The 19,990-nt window shown below is 54.4% G+C and overlaps 1 long non-coding RNA gene across 1 annotated transcript; it reads left to right on the top strand.

Annotated features, from left to right (window-relative positions):
• The first annotated feature begins 571 nt into the window (after nucleotides 1-571).
• Nucleotides 572-11,092, top strand: LOC112061023 (uncharacterized). The gene is made up of 3 exons (XR_010594154.1): nucleotides 572-760; nucleotides 8,817-8,893; nucleotides 10,566-11,092. It is a non-coding gene; the product is annotated as an uncharacterized LOC112061023 (long non-coding RNA).
• The last annotated feature ends 8,898 nt before the right edge of the window (nucleotides 11,093-19,990 follow it).

Genomic DNA, 19,990 nt, shown 5'->3' with positions numbered 1-19,990 from the left:
TAAAGGTGCAAGGACTTTGTTACCTCCGACCAATTCTAATTCTGCCATTTTTCCTGGTAACAAATCCTTCTCCTGGATCAGGTCTCTCCTGACCACAGAAATTTCTGCACCAGTGTCTCTCCATCTTTGGAGCACTTTGCCATTAAGCTTAACAGCATGCATACGCTCACTGCTTGGTTGTGCAGAAGCAACCTTTACAAATCCTGTGTGATAAGAGGCAGTAGCCTGGGATACCCCTGTGCTCTGAGAAGCAGCAGCTTCATGTGTTAACTGGCGCCTGTTGCCACTCAGCCAAGGACATTTATTCCTCAGGTGCTCAGTGGACTTACAACGTTAGCACCTTTCGGGCTCCTCTGTTTGTACAGGAGACTTGGGAAGAGTAACAGGGGAATGGGGACATGGGCGGCGAGTTCTATGGGCCTGTGGTGCCTGGGCACCAGGAATATTCTGGGCCCGGCTCCAGAAATGTCTGAGGCCGGGTGTCTCCCTCGGCCCCACCTTCTGCCCCCGGGTGCTCCCCCGTGCATCTCTGGGTGATTTAAAATAGCCCAGGGCCCCCACTCACCACCAGAAGTGCAGCAGAGCTGAGTGGCTTCCTGCCTGCTTGCTCCACGTGGCTGCCGGCCCCTCCCTGCAGCCCCTGGGTGGGGTGGGTCTGTGTCCCGCCTCAAGTGCCCCTGCAGCCAATAGGAAGCTCTGGGGGCAGTGCCTGGGGGTAGCAGCACACGGAGGACCAGCCCATCCTGCCTAGGAGCCCCAGGTAAGTGCTGCACTTCCTCACCCCCTTCCAGAGCCTGCACCCCCACCCCTTTCCCACACACCCCCTCCTGCCCCCAAACTCCCTCCCAGAGCCTGCACCCCTTCCTCCACCCCCCTCCCTCCCCAAACTCCCTCCCAGAGCCTGCACCCCTTCCTCCACCTCCTCCCTCCCCAAACTCCCTCCCAGAGCCTGCACCCCTTCCTCCACCCCCCTCCCTCCCCAAACTCCCTCCCAGAGCCTGCACCCCTTCCTCCACCCCCTCCCTCCCCAAACTCCCTCCCAGAGCCTGCACCCCTTCCTCCACCCCCCTCCCTCCCCAAACTCCCTCCCAGAGCCTGCACCCCTTCCTCCACCCCCTCCCTCCCCAAACTCCCTCCCAGAGCCTGCACCCCCACCCCTTTCCCACACACCCCCTCCTGCCCCCAAACTCCCTCCCAGAGCCTGCACCCCTTCCTCCACCCCCTCCCTCCCCAAACTCCCTCCCAGAGCCTGCACCCCCACCCCTTTCCCACACACCCCCTCCTGCCCCCAAACTCCCTCCCAGAGCCTGCACCCCTTCCTCCACCCCCCTCCCTCCCCAAACTCCCTCCCAGAGCCTGCACCCCTTCCTCCACCTCCTCCCTCCCCAAACTCCCTCCCAGAGCCTGCACCCCTTCCTCCACCCCCCTCCCTCCCCAAACTCCCTCCCAGAGCCTGCACCCCCACCCCTTTCCCACACACCCCCTCCTGCCCCCAAACTCCCTCCCAGAGCCTGCACCCCTTCCTCCACCCCCCTCCCTCCCCAAACTCCCTCCCAGAGCCTGCACCCCTTCCTCCACCCCCTCCCTCCCCAAACTCCCTTCCAGAGTCTGCACCCCCACCCCTTTCCCACACCCCCCTCCTGCCCCCAAACTCCCTCCCAGAGCCTGCACCCCTTCCTCCACCCCCTCCCTCCCCAAACTCCCTCCCAGAGCCTGCACCCCTTCCTCCACCCCCTCCCTCCCCAAACTCCCTCCCAGAGCCTGTACCCCTTCCTCCACCTCCTCCCTCCCCAAACTCCCTCCCAGAGCCTGCACCCCTTCCTCCACCCCCTCCCTCCCCAAACTCCCTCCCAGAGCCTGCACCCCTTCCTCCACCCCCCTCCCTCCCCAAACTCCCTCCCAGAGCCTGCACCCCTTCCTCCACCTCCTCCCTCCCCAAACTCCCTCCCAGAGCCTGCACCCCCACCCCCAGCCCAGAGCCTGCATCCAAACTCTGTCCCAGAGCCTGCACCCCTCACCCCCTCCTGCACCCCCAGCCTGCACCCAGCACCCAAACTCCCTCCCAGAGCCTGCACCCCAGACCTCCTTCCCCCACCCAAACTCCCTCCCAGAGCCTTAGGTAGGTGGGGGCAGAGTTTTTTGGGGGGCAGGCTTTGGACATTCTGGGCACCACCAACATTTCTACAAGCCTGCTGCCCCTGAATGGGGAGGTGAATGCCCAGCCTTCTTTTTCCCAGGGGTAAAACAGTGATTCCGCTTTCCACCAACCCTATACCCCTCTGCCAGTGGTTTATGGTTAATTGCAGCTTGTGACTACTCGAAAGAGTCTGCAAACCCAGCTAATTCACCCACGGCACCCACCTTTTTGTCCCACAAATACTGTTTTACATAGGCGTATGCAGCACATTTCATTAAGGTGTACACCCAGGGAATTTTATTATTATTATTTTTTAAAGACAAGTATCATAAAGATTGAGGTGCGGGAGGGAGTGTGGGGTGTGGGAAGGGGTGCAGTGTGCGGGAAGGGGCTCAGGGCAAGGGATTGGGGCAGAGGAGGGGTGTGGGGTGTATGAGGAGTCTCAGGGAAGGGGGTTGGGGTGCAGGAGGGGTGCAGGGTGCAGCAGGGGGCTTAGGGCAGGGGGTTGGGGTGCAGGAGGGGTGCAGGGTACAGGCAGGGGGTTGGGGTGCAGGAGGGGTGCAGGCAGAGGGTTGGGGTGCCGGAGGGGTACAGGGTACAGGCAGGGGGCTCAGGGCAGGGAGTTGGGGGTGGGGTGCAGGAAGGGTTCGGGCTCCAGCCTGGCGCTGCTTACCTGAAGTGGCATGCTCCCTGCCTGCCTGCCTGTCCTGGCCCCACACTGCGCCGCTCACCACATCCCTGCACAGCCCCTGGGGGGGGCCACAGGGCTCCCCATGCTGCCCTTGCCACGCCTGCAGGTACCTCCCTCGAAGCTCCCATTGGCCGTGGTTCTCCTTTCCCGGCCAATGGGAGCTTCGGGGGGCGGTGCCTGGAGCAACACATGGAGCCCCCTGCCCCCCCCCCCCACGGGGCCCCAGAGACGTGGTGCCGGCCACTTCTGAGAACGGCGCGGGGCCTGTGGCACCACAGGGGGCAAATCTTGCGGGCTGGATCCAAAGCCCTGAGGGGCCAGATCTGGCCCGTGGGCATTAGGGTGTGCCTGGGCACACCTGGCACACCCCGTGCGCACGCCTATGCTGTTTTACATCATCACTGTACATATTCAGGAACTGTTCCTGAGTAACCAAATCACACATTTCTTCCAAGCTTGTAATGCCTTTTCCCCTCCCCCACTTCTCTAACAAATCTTTCATTTCATTTACATAGGCCACATTATTTAATCCAGATCCCTCTTAAAACTCCTGAATTTCACCCTGTAGGTTTCAGGTGTAATCTGGAACTTTTTCAAAACCAGTTCATTAAATTTACCATAGTTTGGAGCATCAGCAATAGGCATCTTATTAAATATGTCCAGAGCTCTCCCAGTCAATTTTGCAACCAAAGTGGCCAACTTTTGATCTTCAGGAATCAAAAGGAGAGTGTATAGTCTCTCAAAGGTGATGAAATATTCAGCAATATCACTGGATTCATCATACTGCGGGCACAACCGCTCCCATTTATGGATTTTTGGGGAAGTGGAGACAGCTGCTGGAGGGTTTTGCCTCTTCTACTTCATTACAGCCAGTTCATGCTTCTGGGTCTCAATTTGGGACTCTATTTCTGTCTTTTAACTCCACGGCTAGCTGCCTCTCTCTTTCCTTGTCCTCTTGGGCAGTTTTCTGGGCTTCAAGCTCTTTGTCTTTTAACTCCATGGCTCTTTTGTGAGCAGTTTCCTCCCTGGCTGCCTCTGCTTCTTTGAGCCTCATCTGAAACTCACACTCCTTTGCCTTCTCTTCCGCTTCCAGTCTGGACAGCTCTAGTTTTGTAGCTGCCTCACTGATTTTCCTGCTTTCTTGTGCTTATTTCCCTCAACCGAAATAAACAAACAGAAAACAACAAACCAGTAACCACTTTGTCTGTTCTCCAGCCACCACACTCAAAACTCACTTAAAAATCACTACCGGTGTCTCAAAACAATCAGATGTGCGCAGATCCTGCTCGACTACGCCACTGTGACGGGTTCGGTCACAGAGACACTCTTGGGACTGTCACCTGATGTGTTGAAACTACCTCTGAGCCCATTTTATCTTCCAGCTTGGGCCTCTAGAACCCTGTCTTGTTGAGCCAGACCCGCACCACAGACCCACAGTCTGAACCACGCCCCAAAGCTGCAGACTAAGCTGAAAACAGTTCAGCAAGTTCTCCTGGCTCCAGCACCCAGACACCCAGCTCCCAATGAGATCCAAACCCCAAATAAATCCGTTTTATTATACAGGATAAACTCATAAATTGCCCGCTCTCTATAACATTGATAGAAAGATATGAACAGCTGTTTGCTCCCCCAGGTATTAATCACTTACTCTGGGTCAATTAATAAACAAAAGTGATTTTATTAAGTATAAAAAGTAGGATTTTAAGTGGTTCCAAGTAATAACAGACAGAACAAAGTAAGTTACTAAGCAAAATAAAACAAAACACGCAAGTCTAAGCTTAATACATTAAGAAACTGAATACAAGTAAATCTCACCCTTAGAGATGTTCCAATAAGCTTCTTTCACAGACTAGATGCCTTCCTAGTCTGGGCCCAATCTTTTCCCCTGGTACAGTTCTTGTTAGTTCCAGCTCAGGTGGTAACTAGGGGATTTTTCATGACTGCAGCCCTCTTTGTTCTGTTCCACCCCCTTTTATAGCTTTGGCACAAGGCAGGAATCCTTGGTCTCTCTCTGGGTTCCCACTCCTCCTTCTAAATGGAAAAGCACCAGCTTAAAGATGGATTCTAGTATCGTGTGACATGTTCACATGTCCTGTGAATCCCCTTCATTCTTCCAGGACTGGCCCGCACACTTGCAGTGGAGGCTTGCGGGTAAACAGAGCCAACTACAACCAATTGTCCTAGTCAATGGGAGCACACTTTGCATAATTACAATAGAACTTCAGAGTTATACTTTATATTTCTAGTTTTAGATACAAGACTGATACATGCAGACAAATAGGATGAACACACTCCGTAGATTATAAGCTTTGTAATGGTACCTTGGAAGAGACCTTTTGCATGAAGCATAGTCCAGTTACATTATATTCACATTCATTAACATATTTCCATAAAACATATGGAATGCAACGTCACACTCACATCTCCCCAGTGGGGCCTGACCCGAGATGTGCTCAGACCAGCCAGCCAGGGCAGCGGATCCAGGCAGCTGATGGCAGCAGGTGGGAGGAGCTGATCAGCAGGACCGTCGGTGGGCGGAAGGCGCTGGGTGGGGGGGGGGGGGCGCAGAGGGAGGTGCTGACCCACGGAGGTGCCACTGTGTGCTGAGCACCCACTATTTTTTTTCTGTGGGCGTTCCAGCCCCGGAGCACCCACGGAGTCAGCGCCTACGACTGGAAGGGACCTTGAGAGACCATCTAGTCCAGTCCCCAGCACTCATGGCAGGACTAAGTATTATCTAGACCAGTGGTCCTCAACATATGACACATTGTGGGAGACAAGGCAGTGGCAGCCTGGACCCCACCCCTGGATCCCGGAGCTCCGCTGCCGCCCCCGGGGGCCGACCGGCTGCCCCGATCCCAGGACCCCCGCCACTCAGGATGGGCTGGCTGCCCATCCCCATCCCCCGCGTGGCTGCCCCAGACCCCGTGGGGCCAGCCAGCTGCCCTGGACCCCAGGGGCCATCTGGCTGCCCTGACCCCGGGACCCCCACCACTCAGGGCCGGCCGGCTGTGATGGGGGAGGGGTGCAAAGCAACAGCCCCTCCCTGTTGCACCTGGACGCACCCCCTTGGTGTTGGCTGCTGGGGCTGCAAGCAGGGGTTGGGCCCTGTCCCCTCTGGAGACATCTGGGGCACAATGCGGGAGGATCAGGAAGCCAGTGAGTTCCCCACCTTCCCAGGGATGGTTTGGGTCAGGCTTTGTGCTTCACCCCCGGGGTGGCAGGTTGGCAGATTCTGGTGCCTGGCAGTGGGCCCTGGGCTCCAGCCAGATGGCTTTAGGCTCCCTCCCCATTCCATGGCCATGGGCTCTGGCTGCGGGGCTTTGAGCTCTGCCCCCCTCCTCCCCCATCAGCCCTGGGCCCTGCTGCCTCCCAAGACCCTGCCATCCAGGGCTTAATTTGTCCCCAGGCTTCTTGGGGCTGGGTAAGTCTGCTGTGAAAAGTGACACTTGTATGTTTATTAATATCACTTTTCACAGCAGACTTACCAGCTAGTAGGGTTGCCAGGTGCCTGGTTTTCGACCAGAACACCCGGTCGAAAAGGGACCCTGGCACCAGGGGTGGCAGGTTTGTAGAAATTTTGGTGGTGCCCAGAACCCGCCCCTGCCCAGACTCCGCCCCCCCAGACTCCGCCCCCCACCTGCCCAAGGCTCTGGGAGGGAGTTTGGGTGAGGGAGGAGGTCTGGGGTGCAGGCCCTAGGCTGGGGCAGGGTATTGGGGTGCAGGGTGCAGGCTCTGGGAGGGAGTTTGGGGATGGGAGGGGTGCAGAGGGATGGGGTGCAGGGGTGAGGGCTGTGGGGTGTGGCTTCAGATGAGGGGTTTGGAGTGTGGGAGGGCCTCAGGGCGAGAGTAGGGGTTTGGGGGGGGGGTCAGGGCTCTGGCTGGGGCTGGAAATGAGGTGTTTGGGGTGCTGGAGGGGCTCAGGCAGAGGGTTGAGGGTGTGGTGTGGTGGTGAAAGCTCTGACTGGGGGTGTGGGCTCTGGGGTGGGGCAGGGCTGGGGATGAGTTTGGGGTGCAGGCAGGCTGCTCCGGGACAGGGGCCAGAGAGGAGGACTCCCCCCAGCCCTTTCCCTGCCGGCAGCAGCAAGCTCTGGGGGAGGAGCCCCCCTTTCCTGCCCCCCCCCAGCAGCACACTCACCCCCACCACTGTCACTGCATGTGCTCCTAGGGTCCCTCTCAGGTCCAGGAATCACCCTTGCCTCTTCCATGGTGGGTGCCGGGGGGCGCTGCGTGCGCCTCCTCCCCTGCTGTTGCCCCTGACTGTAGCCTCACTGGGGGGAAGGATGGGGCTGCCTCCTTGCCAGCATGGGGCAGGAGCGGTGACTGCGGGCAGGGGGGTCCCCTGTGCTGCTGGAGGGTCCCATTGGAAAAGGGAAGGGTCTGAGGGGAAGGGCAGGCTCACAGTCAGTCTGCCCTGGCAGTGGAGATGGGCAGTAGGACACTGCTCTGAGGGCCCGGGAAAGGCGAGTGGGGAGTGCAGGGGGCAGGGGCAGCAAGTCGGGGCCAGGGGACACTCGGGGAAGGCATGGGGGGGCTGCAGGTGGGGCCGGGGGGGACACCTGGCCTCAAGTATTGCTGGAGCTGGGCCCCTGATTCTGAATATTGCTGGTGCCCGAGCACCACGTGGATATGGAACTCGCCGCCCATGCCTGGCAGCCGACTGGGCCGTTAAAAATCAGCGGCGCAGCGGGGGCCAGGGGCTAAGACAGGCTCCCTGCCTGCCCTAGCTCCACGTGGCTCCTGGAAGTCGCCACCAGGTCCCTGCAGCCCCTGGGCAGGCAGGGAGGCTCTGTGTGCTGGCCCCACCCTGAGTGCTGGCTCCACAGCTCCCATTGGCCGAGAACCATGACCAATGGGAGCTGCGGGGGCGGTGCCTGTGGGTGCGAGGGCAGCGCGTGAAGCCTCCCCTGCTGCCAATGCATCTAGGGGCTGCAAGGACCTGACGCTCGCTTCCCGGGAGCCACGGTAACTGCTGCCAGGACCCCGCATCCTGAACCTCCTCCCGCACCCCAACCCCCTGCCCCAGCTGAATTTCCTCCCAGAGCCCACACCTTCCCCCAACACCCCAACCCCCTGCCACAGCCCCCTCCTGCACCCCAAACCCCCACCTATGGCCCCACCCCAGAGCCCACACCCCCAGTCATAGACCACACACCCTATCCCAGCCCGGAGCCCCTTCCTTCACCCCAAACTGCTCATCCTCAGGCCCCCCCAGAGTCCACAACCCCAGCTGGAGCCCACACTGCCTCCCGCACCACAACCCCCTGCCCCGGCCCAGAGCCATCGCCCACACCCTGAACCCCCCATTTCTGGCACCACCCAAAGCCTGCACCCCCAGCCCAGAGCCCATACTCCCCCACACACTCCGACCCCCTGCCCCCACCTGGTGCCCTCTCCTGTACCCCAAACCTCTCATCCCCAGCCCTACCCCAGAGCCTGCACCCCCAACCAGAGCCCTCACCCCCCTCCTGCACCCCAACCACCTGCCCCAGCCCAGTGAAAGTGAATGAGGGTGGGGGAGAGCGAGTGACAGAGGGACGGGGGATGCAGCAAGGGGGGGCAGGGCCTCAGAGAAGGGGCGGGGCAGGGGAGCCTCAGGGGCGGGGTGGGGCAGGGATGTTCGGTTTTGTGCAATTAGAAAGTTGGCAACCCTACTAGCTAGCAATAAACAAATTACAATGATTTGGACATGTCTATGTGCATATTTATTTGTTTTTCCTAAAGCAAATCAAGTATTTTAGGGAAAAGTGTGAGAGTGGCCAACTCTGAGGCCACCAAAAAATGTGTCCTGAGAACCCCTGATCTAGACTATCCCTGACAGGTGTTTGTCTAACCTGCTCTTAAAAATCTCCAATGATGGAGATCCACAACCTCCCTACGCAATTTATTCCAGTGTTTAACCACCCTGACAGTTAGGAAGTTTTCCTAATGTCCCTAAACCTCCCTTGCTGCAATTTAAGCCCATTGCTTCTTGTCCTATCCTCACAGGTTAAGGAGAACAATTTATACGTGACGGTGGATAACGAACTGATGTCGGAACCCGCGAGTTCTTGGCCTGTGATTGGGTAACCTGTTGGAACGCACCTATACACTCATAGGATTGGGTCACTGAGTCCAGGCCCCAGATGGGAGTGGGGACTAGTGGTTAGAGCGGGGAGGGGGGTGTCTGGAGGTCAGACTCCTGTCTGCCATTCCCGGCTCTGGGAGGTGAGCTGGGTCTAGTGTGCTAGAGCACAGGGGGCTGGGGAGTCAGGACTCCTGGGTTCTATCCCCAGATCTGAGTGGGGTCTAGTGCATTAGAGCACAGGGGACTAGGTATCGGACTCCTGGGTTCTATCCCTGGCTTGGGAAGGGGCATAGGGTCTAGTGGTTGGAGCATGGGGGACTCCCTGACTGCTCCACATCTCCCATGATGCACCATGTGGCCAGCCAGCCAGTGGCAGGGCCCCCCAGGGGGGGGGCAAGTGGGTCAATTTGCCCCCATGAGAGTTTTCAGGGGCCCCCATGAGAGTTTTCGGTGGGTCTTCGGCGGCAGGTCTTTCAGTGCCGCCAAACACACCCGGAGCGACAGAAGGACCCACTGCCGAAGACCCAGAGCTCTTTCCGCTCCGGGTCTTCGGCGGCAATTCGGCGGCGGGTCCTTCACTCACTCTGGGACCCGCCGCCAAAGACCCCAGGCCCCCTGAATCCTCTGGGCAGCCCTGGCCAGTGGTGCACCACAGGAGCTGTAGCCCAGCCAAGGACTCCAGCTCCAACGAGAGCATGACACCATGAACTACAACTCCCATAAGGCACCTTGGGGAGATGCACTTGAATGTTTTCATTACAATTTGCCTGGTGGACAATGGAAACATTGCAGCGCAACCCTCACAGAAACCGCTTTTTTCTGCCCCCAAAATCCCTTTAATGGAAAATTCCCCTCCAGCTCCAGTTCTGATTTTAAATCCCATCCTGCAACCGTAACTAAAGTTGGAGTACGGCCCTCTCCTCCCATTGAGTTTGACCCCCTTAACCTAGTGACATTTAAGCTGCTCACAATCACTTGCAGAAGCAGCTGGGAAATTCCAGCTGCCTTCACTAGGGGGCGATGTCTCCGTGAGAGGACAGGTGCTAGCGGATGCAAATACATAGCTCAGGTGTAGGTGTCCTTGGGAAGCCAGGGAGGTAAGAGTGCGGAAGAGAAGAGGGCAAAGGCAGCTTTGGGAGAGGGGATGAAATGACGACTTTACGGATCTCTAGCTGTAGATATCAAAGCACTTTACACTGGAGGGTCAATATCATTATCCCGATGGGGAAACTGAGGCTCAAGGGGACAAAGTGACTTGACAGAGGTCAGTAGCCATAGCAGAGCCAGGAATTGAATCCAGCACTCCTGAGTAGAATTTTTTTGGGGGGGGAATGCAGCTTCAGGTCGACCGCAACATCTTGCAAATTCATGTCAGTTTCACTGAATCGCTTTGGTGGGGGAAAATAACAGACCTTACACATGTTTCATTTGGGGCATTTTCTCAACCAAACATTTCCATGGGTTGGAGTCAAAATGCCTTTTCATTTCAAAATCGCCTTCACGTTCATTTTTGACAACCGTTTGCAAATCTTTTAAACAGGCTGAAATCGTTTCATTCGACCCGAAATGATTTTTTTCCCCAACATTTCTATTGGCTGAAAATATTGAAACATTTTGTTGTGGGGCCGACCTGAAATTAATCTCTCCTCCCCTCCCCCCCGCTTTTTCAGAAAAGAACCCAAAACTCCGCTCTTTGCCCCACTCTGCTCTTGTGTACGAATCGCTAGGCAGTTCTGCCTTCCCTCCGCACCCAGGCCAGCTTGACTCGTGTAATCCCTTGAAGAGGGGGCGAAGCGTGGCACATCCTTGCGACACTGCTGCTAGGAAGAGAACTAGGAGAACACCCAACTGCAAAGCTCTCAGACAGCATAAGCTGTTTGTAGCAGGGTGCTGGTGCAAAAGCGCCTAATTAGCCCCTGTCCAGTCAGCTTCAAACAGGGGACGCAGATTGGGGCTCATGGAAAAGGCCTGATGCCGGCTTGAGGATTGGCAACACCGGCTAGCCTGACAAGCCAAGGACTATAAAGGCTGGGAGGGAGCTGGGAGGTGGGGGGCAGCCAGGGAGAAGTTAGTCAGGGAGAGAACTGGAGGCCTCCGAGCTGAAGGCTGCCTCTGCCTGTGAAGGAGGTGACTAATTCTGTAAAGATTGTGTATAGATAGACGCTGATGGTGGGATAATCGTAAATAAATAAAGACACGGGTGTTGCACAACCCTGAAGCCTCTCTGAGCCTTATTGGGGGCAGCAAGTGGGCCCCAGGAAGAGGGGCGGGTCGTGGACCCTGTTACACTGATGTAGTGCAGGGAGGATGCGTGGGGAAACCAGCCACCCAGCTTTGCAACACTGTTCCATTGCACAGCCCGCGTGGGCATTGGCGAGCGGCGTGTAGAAAAGATCAGCCTCCGCGTGGACCATAGGGGAGGGATCCATTGGCCAAGGGTGTGACGGGACACGGTTCCTTTCAGAGGTTTGCAGGCTCCTACATGAATCAAGCTTCTGGAAGAGCTCCAGGTTAGGAATGCTGCAGCAGCGCTAATTAGAGTCAATTACAAGGTAATTACCCAGCCCTGGTATTAAAAGTCTGGTAGAACCAGCTGGGAGCAACCCTGCCCAGTGACTGGTTTGCTCCTCTACTTCTGGGAAGCTTTGAGCTGTCAATCAGACATGCTAAACCCGGGAAAAATCGCAGACATTGGGCTTGTTTTTGGCTTAACTGGCTTGTAAGTCGCTTGTTGTCTAATTTTTGGCTTGTAGCCTGTTGCTCGTTTGGCTTGTTGCTGCTTCTTCCCTTTTTTTATCATCTCCAGGCAAGCAGGGGCAAGGGAGGGAGAGAGTCAGGGGTGCACAGCGAGCCCACCACTGTCCCAGACTGCACGCCGGGGGGCTCTAGTCACACAGAGTGTTGGGGGTTTTAGGGAGTGGCTTGTTTTGGCCTGGTTTTGAAATGGGATTAGCTTGAATTTTGGCTTATTGTGAAAGTCGGGTGCTTATTTACCGCGCAAGAGTTGTCCACTGTGGTGGGGAGCTGTTTTTGTTCACCATCAGATGAGGAAGACCATGAAAGAGCCAGGAGCGGCCTTCAGTTTCTGATCCGTCTAAGCCAGTGGTCCCCAACCTTTTTCGCCTGGCGGGCGCCGGACGACGAGTCGCCGAGGACCGTGGCCGGCGGACAAGCATCCGCCGAAATGCCGCCGACAAGCGGCAACGTCAAGAGGCGTCGCCGCCGAAATGCCGCCGAAAATCAGCCGCATTTCGGCGGCGACGCCTCTTGATGACACTGTTTCTCGGCGGCATTTCGGCGGATGCTTGTCCGCCGGCCAGTACGCGGGCGCACATAGATGCCCCAGCGGGCACCGCATTGGGGACCACTGGTCTAAGCTGACTGTAAGTGTGACGCAAATAAGCTGTCACCATCATCAGGATGTATGTAGCATCAGTGGCAGGTTTCATTAAGAAAAAAGAGAGTTTCTTGCCCTTATGGAGAAAACCTAGAAAATGTGACCTGTCGGTCCCCCAGCGCCAGAACTCAAAACAAAAGAGCCGGCATTTCTTTATTTTATTCTTTTGAGCCAATTTTTTGCAGTGACTGCACCTCATTCTTGCTCACGATTCTATCTCAATTACACGCCACGTTTGAAGTGCTGGTGTTGTCCTGGTTTTAAGATCATTCGGGACACAGGGAAAAATGGCACGGGGGGGTGGATTGCAGAAACAACCCAGTTATTTAATTAATATTAGTTCACCACCTAATGAACGGTTTGAGTGGCAGCCGTGTTAGTCTGTATCAGCAAAAACAACGAGGAGTCTTTGTGGCACCTTAGAGACTAACCAATGTATTTGGGCATAAGCTTTCGTGGGCTAGAACCCACTTCATCAGATGCATGGAGTGAAAAATACAGTAAGCAGAATATATATGATAGCACATGAAAAGATGGGAGTTGCCTTACCAAGTGGGAGGTCAGTGCTAACGAACCAATTCAATTAAGATGGAAGTGGCCTATTCTCAACAGTTGATAACAGGAGGCCAATACCAAGGGAAGGAAAATTACTTTCGTAGTACTAACGAGGCCAATGCAATCAAGGTAGCCCATCTCAAACAGTTGACAAGAAGGTGTGAGTATCAGCAGAGGGAAAATTACTTTTTGTAGTGACCCAGCCACTCCCAGTCTTTATTCAGGACACAGGATTCCAGCAGCAGTCACACAGTGCCAAATCCAGAGGTGAAATAACCTCTCTGCTCCCACTCGAGATTCGCCTGTTTATGCGTCGCACTCGGAGCTCCTGCGTAACTGGAGGCAGGAGTCCCTCCTGGAGGTTCTGCAGCCTGGGCTATGCAGGAGGGTAGGATGGATGGATCAGTTTCCTTGTGATTTTTAAAATCGATGAAATCACAGGGTCCTTCACACACACTTGCTGAAAGAAAGCGCGAAGTGTTTAAACAGCCGGGGGAACGAGGCTGAGATGAGGGGATGACGCCCACGCCCTGTGATTGCAAAAGGTTTCCCAGCACTACACCCTGATAACTGAGCCACTGAAAAACATTTCCAGCACCACATCCACGTGCGGCCTGTTGTTTTCCAAAAGGCCAACAAACATTTTTCATCACAAAGAAATAACTCACATGGCTCAAAACTCTGCAGCGCCGTTCATCAGGAAATTCCGACATTTGTTTTAGTTCCCAATCGGAAGGAAAAGCAAAAATTTTGAACTCTCCCATGAAACAACTTCTGGGTTCTCTCCCTGGTTCTGGGCAGGAAGTGAGGTCTAGTGGTTGGAGCAGGCGGGGTGGGAGGGAGCCAGGACTCCGGGGTTCTATTCCTGGTTCTGGACAGGAAGTGGGGTCTAGTGGTTGGAGCGGGGGGGGGGGGGGAAGGGAGCCAGAACTCCTGGGTTCTATTCCTGGTTCTGGGCAGGAATTGAGGTCTAGTGGTTGGAGCGGGGGGGGGTGGGAGGGAACCAGGACTCCTGGGTTCTATCCCTGGCTCTGCGCAGGAAGTGAGGTCTAGTGGTTGGAGTAGGGGGGTGGGAGGGAGCCAGGACTCCTGGGTTCTATCCCTGGTTCTGGGCAGGAAGTGGGGTCTAGTGGTTGGACCAGGGGGGGTGGGAGGGAGCCAGGACTCCTGGGTTCTATCCCTGGCTCTGGGAGGGGACTGGGGTCTATTGGGTTAGGGCAGGCGAGGCTGGTAGCCCTATAGGCGCCTTCTAACAGTTGCTCATCTTCCAGTGCTCCCTACCACTTTCCTGAAGCGACACCCGAGGGTTCAGACATCAGTTAGGCATCCACTGTCGTCAGCAGTTCCAGAGTCACGGGTATCAACCGCTGCCCAGCAGCTGCAAGGAGTCGCTCGCTTCACAAGCCAGCCTGGAGTAGGGTTGCCAACCCTCCGGGAGTCACCAGGAATTAAAGCTCAGTCTTTAATCAAAGATTATGTCGGGTGATGGAACCTCCAGGAATACGTGCAGCCCAAACTGGCAACCCTAACCTGGAGTGAATCCCTTACTGGCGTACCAAACGCTCACGGTCATTTCCCAGCCATAGAACTGGTCTTGCCGAGTCCCACCTTAGTGCAGTGGGGGATTAACGCATGGGCCCACAGGGGCCTCGGCCAAGTTGGGGCCCCCACCAGAGTGCCGGGACCTGTGTAGAAGTAGGGGGCCACCAGTGCCAGGACTGTGGCCCTGCCCCCTGCTCCTCCTCTTCTTCCAAAGCCCCTAGGGCCCTGCCCCATGGCCAGGCCGGAAGCCAGGCCGGGGCTGCAGTAAGAGCTGTCTAGGGAGTCCAGGCCACTGTGGGGAGCCCCAGATGCTCCACGTGCCCTGGGCCGGGGGACCGGGCCCCTGAGAGCAGCCCCCAGCCCTTGTCCCCGCCCCCCAGGGTGCACCACCCAGGGCAGGTAGAGGGTCCGGGGCTCCCTGGGCAGTTCTTACTGTGGCCCAGGTCCAACTTCCAGCCTGGCCAGGGGGTGGGGTCTTGGGGGGGAAGAGGAGAAACAGGGGGTGGGGCAAGTGAGGTATGGGGGGCCCAAATGTTCTTTGTGCCCAGGACCCCAATAAATCTCAATCTGCCTCTGATAGGATCTGGCGGACCCTGCTGGGAAGGAATCTGATGGGATGGCTAGGTAAAGGGGAGCTGACCTGCTGGGAGTTCCCCTTAAGGGCTCAGAAAGGACAGATGGACCAGTGGTTAGAGCACTAGCTTTCCATTCCCTGCGCCATCACTGGCAGGGGGGCGGGCTCATTGCCCCAATGAAACATCCTCCCACTGGCGCAGAGCAGGATCCCTGGGTTTGACAATGCTCCTATCAAAGTCGCCAGGCCAGGGAGGAAGAGATGGGCATGACCATTCCAGCTCCACCCACCCAATAAGCCCCGCCCACATACAGAACCAAAACGGGGGGCGGTCACACTCGATTTTGCTGATGCTCAAAATAACGCTCTCCTTAGGCTTGGTTAGAATGTGCCATGGGGCATGCTGGGCTACTTGGGACAAGGCCCAGATCCTCCACAGTGTTAGGAGCCTAATTCCCATGGATCCCAATGGTACTTAGGGGCGGAACTGCCATAGAAATCAAAGGTATTTACATATCTAACTTTCATAGAAAGCAAAGTATTTAGGTGCCTAACTCCCCTAGGCATCAAAGTGTAGGTACCTAATTACTACTTCTGTATGATTAGACATGGGCAAATCATGGGGTTTTCAGTCTGCTGGCAATTTCGTAAAGTTGGGATGGGGGAGGAATTGTTTCAGGTTGGACCAGAAACGGAAATGTTTGAATTTTTTTGGTGAATTGGAAAAATCAGGAAACAAAATTGGTTTAATGTCAGATGAAACTTTCAGTTTCATCAAAATCAAAACGTTTCGTTTCAATTTCATCCATTTTTAAACGTACTCAAATTATTTTTAAAGAAATTTTGACGGGAAAATTCTTTTAGAACCAACAAACCAAATACGTTTCAAAATGAAACGTTTCATTCCCTTTGCAATCTCTTCATTTTGGTTTGGTTTAGAAACAACGAATTCACTGGCACTGACATGAATTCGCAAAGTGTCTCCCGGAAAAAATTTCAGCTGAAACATTTTGCCCGGCTCCCACCATCAGCGATTCACAAGCATTTAAACAGCTCCCAAAAGTTTTGTGAATTTTAGCAGATGCAAATAAGCAGGAAAAGCCCAGTGGGCGTTGGCCGTCCTGGGTTCTACCACTGACCTCCTGAGTTGTCCTGAGCAAATCACTTCTGTGCTCCAGGCCTCAGTTTCTCCTCTCCCCTTTGTCCCTCCTGTCTATTTAGACTATAAGGGCCACACAAAAATCTGGCACCTTAGTGAACATTTATGTGCCACTGAGACCCTTGCCACTGCTGTTCAGCTGCCATCCAAACCTGTAGACATCTAAAGTCCTAGATACCTGAATTTCTGCCAGGGAGCAGTCCAGGCACTTGTCAACACCTCATCCCCATCAGGGCAGAAACTAGCCTCTTCCATTTCTTTCTGTCATTTGCTGCTGCTTCCATCTGCTTTGTGCTGTTGACATCAACTGTTCTGCCCTCCCCACTTAGGGTTCTTCTTAAGGTTTCCTGGGGGTGCCCATCTGTCCTCACACCAGTTAGTTTCTGCTTGATAGCTTCCCGTGTGTTGGCATCCAGAGTCCGCACGCCACAGATACATCAAGCCTTTCCTTCAGTTTCTGGTGGAAACAAGCTGCTGGTTGCCGATTGCTCTGATCTCTTCATTGGTGAAGAAGTCTTTCCAGCCAATGCCCAGGAATTATTTTCAAAGGTGTCTAGCTTCCTGACTAATGTTGTGGTAGATCTCCAGCTCTTGCAGCCGTATGTTTGCGTGACCAATGCCCTTTTGATGCCAACTGGCAGAGGAGTACATAGGGGTACAGGGATCCCATGGGTTCCCCAAAAGAGGTCATGGAAGGTCTCTCTGCTGGATGTCTGAGTCACACTGGTCATGCTAATCATTGCATGATGTACATATGGAAAAAATGTGAGGAGATATAGACTCATAGACTTTAAGGTCAGAAGAGACCATCATGATCATCTAGTCTGACCTGCCACACATTGCAGACCACAGAACCTCACTCACCCACTCCTGTAATACACCCCTAACCACTGGCTGAGTTACTGAAGTCCTCAAATCATGATTTAAGACTTCAAGTTACAGAGAATCCACCATCTACACTAGTTGAAACCTGCAAGTGGCCTGTGCCCCATGCTACAGAGGAAGGTGAGGACCCCCTCCCCCACACACCCCCAGGGTCTCTGCCAATCTGACCTGGGGGAAAATTCCTTCTCGACCCCAGATCTAGCGATCAGTTAGACCCAGAGCATGTGGGCAAGACCCAACAGCCAGACACCTGGGAAAGAATTTTCTGTAGTAACTCAGAGCCCTCCCCATCTAGTGTCCCATCACCGGCCGTTGGAGATATTTGCTGCTAGCAGTCACAGATCAGCTACATGCCATTGTCGGCAGTCTCATCATACCATCCCTTCCATAAACTTATCAAGCTCAGTCTTGAAGCCAGTTCGCTGTTTTGCCCCCACTGCTCCCCTTGGACGGCTGTTCCAGAACTTCATGGTGATGCTAACGATTGTGTTCTCTAGGTCTGAAGCTACAAGAAGGTCTCTCAAAGGTATCATGTCTTGAGACAAACTTCTCCAGCCAGCAGGTGGCCTGCCGGACCCCTGTGTATTGTGTGTTGTACAACAGAAGTCGATCGGCACATTAAGTCAAATGCTAACAAAGAGCGGGTGGAGACTGCCGAAGGATATTAACAGGAAGAGGTAAACAGCAGGACTCTATTTACAGATGAACCTTGAAGCTCTATTCTGGTATAGTTGGGGGTGCAGAGAGTCACCCTGGCATCCTTCCACCTGCAAAGAGAAGCTACCAACCGGCTTGTTCTTATGGAAGGAGCATCTCAGCCAACCTGGTTGCCAACACTGGGGAAAGGACATGGGGCAAGCCATCTTGCCAGAGATGGGGGAATGTTTTTGCGAGTGACGTTTCAGCTCCAGGAAGCGAACTACGATTTGGTTTCTGCTATGACCCTTTGCTTCCCAAGTTCTTAATCTCTAGCACTTGGAGCTCTGTTCTTTGACCGTAAACTTATTCTTTGCTTTCACTCAGTGAAACATTTTTAAGTGCCATGGGTTAAGGAGAGTGGGAAGCCTGACTTGAAGCTTACAAGCAGGTCAGGATGACTCTATAGCCCAGGTGGTCTCCTAGGAGATGGGAAACCCACATTCAAATCCCTTCTTCACAGAAAGCAGAGGGGGGAAATGAACTGTGGGCCCCCATGCCCCAGATGTGGGGGGGAGGGATAGCTCAGTGGTTTGAGCATTGGCCTGCTAAACCCAGAGTTGTCAGTTCAATCCTTGAGGGGACCACTTAGATATCTGGGGCAAAATCAGTACTTGGTCCTGCTAGTGAAGGCAGGGCGCTGGACTCCATGACCTTTCAAGGTCCCTTCCAGTTCTAGTAGATAGGATATCTCCATTAATAAATTAAATTAAAGATGAGAGTGCTAACCACTGGGCTAATGGGGAGCTCCCCTCCCAGCCTTCCATGAGGAACAAAATGCTTTAAGTGTCTAACACCAGGAGATCTCTTATAGAGGAGACTCATGCATGGAAATACACCTCTACCTCAATATAACACTGTCCTCAGGAGCCAAAAAATCTTACTGTGTTATAGGTGAAACCATGTTATATTGAACTTGCTTTGATCCACTGGAGTGCGCAGCCCCGCCCCCCCAGAGCTCTGCTTCACCGCGTTATATCTGAATTTGTGTTATATTGGGTAGCGTTATATTGCGGTAGAGGTGTAGGTGCCTAAGATGCTCTGAGTGGCAGGGCGTAGGCCACCCCCTTGTGCTCAGCATTTCCTATTACAGTAGCACCTTGGAGTGCCAATCACGGATCAGGGCCCCACTCTGCTAAGTACTGTACATTGTTATTTATTAGGTGTATTACGGTAGAGCCCATGAACCCCATATTTGGGCTGGGACCCATTGTGCTAGGTGCTGTGCATTGTTTATTGGGTGTATTACGGTAGCAGCTAGGAGCCCCAGACATGGGCCAGGACCCCCTTGTGTTAGGCGCTGTAGATTGTCATTTATTAGGTGTATTATGGTAAACCCAACCCAAGCCTTCCCTTTATCAGCCCCCAGCACTGTCAACACCGGGCTGGCACAGCACCAGTTTGGGGCACCGGATGTGGGCCAGTTACTCAGAGCGGCTCCTTCCCAATACTGAGACCTGCGTGGCCCATCTGGGTACAGCCAACATTCACAAGGAGCAGGGTTGCCAGGTCTCCTGACAGCTGGGGCTTTTCTCCAAGCCCCAGCAGCTGGAGTCCTGTGACTGGCCCAGAATCAAAACAAACCCTTGTGATTCCAAAAGAAAAGCTTGACAACATGACCTACATTCCCCTTAAAAGCCCAGAGAAGGGATGATTCAATGCTGTGCATCATCCAGGACTGGAGGAGACCTGCTCCATCCCCCAGCTACCCATGTGACTCTCAACACGGCATTCAGTCTCGCTCTCTGCCTCAGTTTCCCTATCAGCACAATGGGTAGAGTGCCTGGGAATTCCTCCCCCCCCAAAAATGCCAAGGCGTCAAAACTGAAACTGTTCCCAGGACAGGATCTGTTTGGGTGAAGTTCCCAATGCCAAAAAAGTTGGGGTGGGGGGGAAGGTGTGACATTGTCAAAACATCCCGGCATGACGTGTTGTGACTGAATTTATATCTATTTTAAAAATGGGATTAAAAGGGCAAAAGCAAAATGAAAGCTTTAGAAATGTTCGCAATGAAAATGTTTCAACTGACCCAAATCAAGACGGTTTTTGTTTTCTTTTGTCGAATGGGAACATCTTTCAAGATTTTTGGGAGGGGAAAACTTTTCAAAATCTTGAGCATTCTCCTGGGATGGGAAAATCGTTCCCTGCCCCACCCTAACTACGGTGACTCGACTTCCCAATATTATTGAGGCCGTCCCGATATTAGGGGCTTTGTCTTATATAGGCAAATATGCCCCCCACCGAAAAAAAAGTGTCCCGATTTTTCACACTTGCTATTAGGTCATTC

The sequence above is a fragment of the Chrysemys picta genome, chromosome 20 (genome assembly GCF_011386835.1).
Source record: "Chrysemys picta bellii isolate R12L10 chromosome 20, ASM1138683v2, whole genome shotgun sequence".
In the NCBI taxonomy this organism is placed as follows: domain Eukaryota; kingdom Metazoa; phylum Chordata; order Testudines; family Emydidae; genus Chrysemys; species Chrysemys picta.
This window is presented reverse-complemented; position numbering and strand designations above follow the sequence as displayed.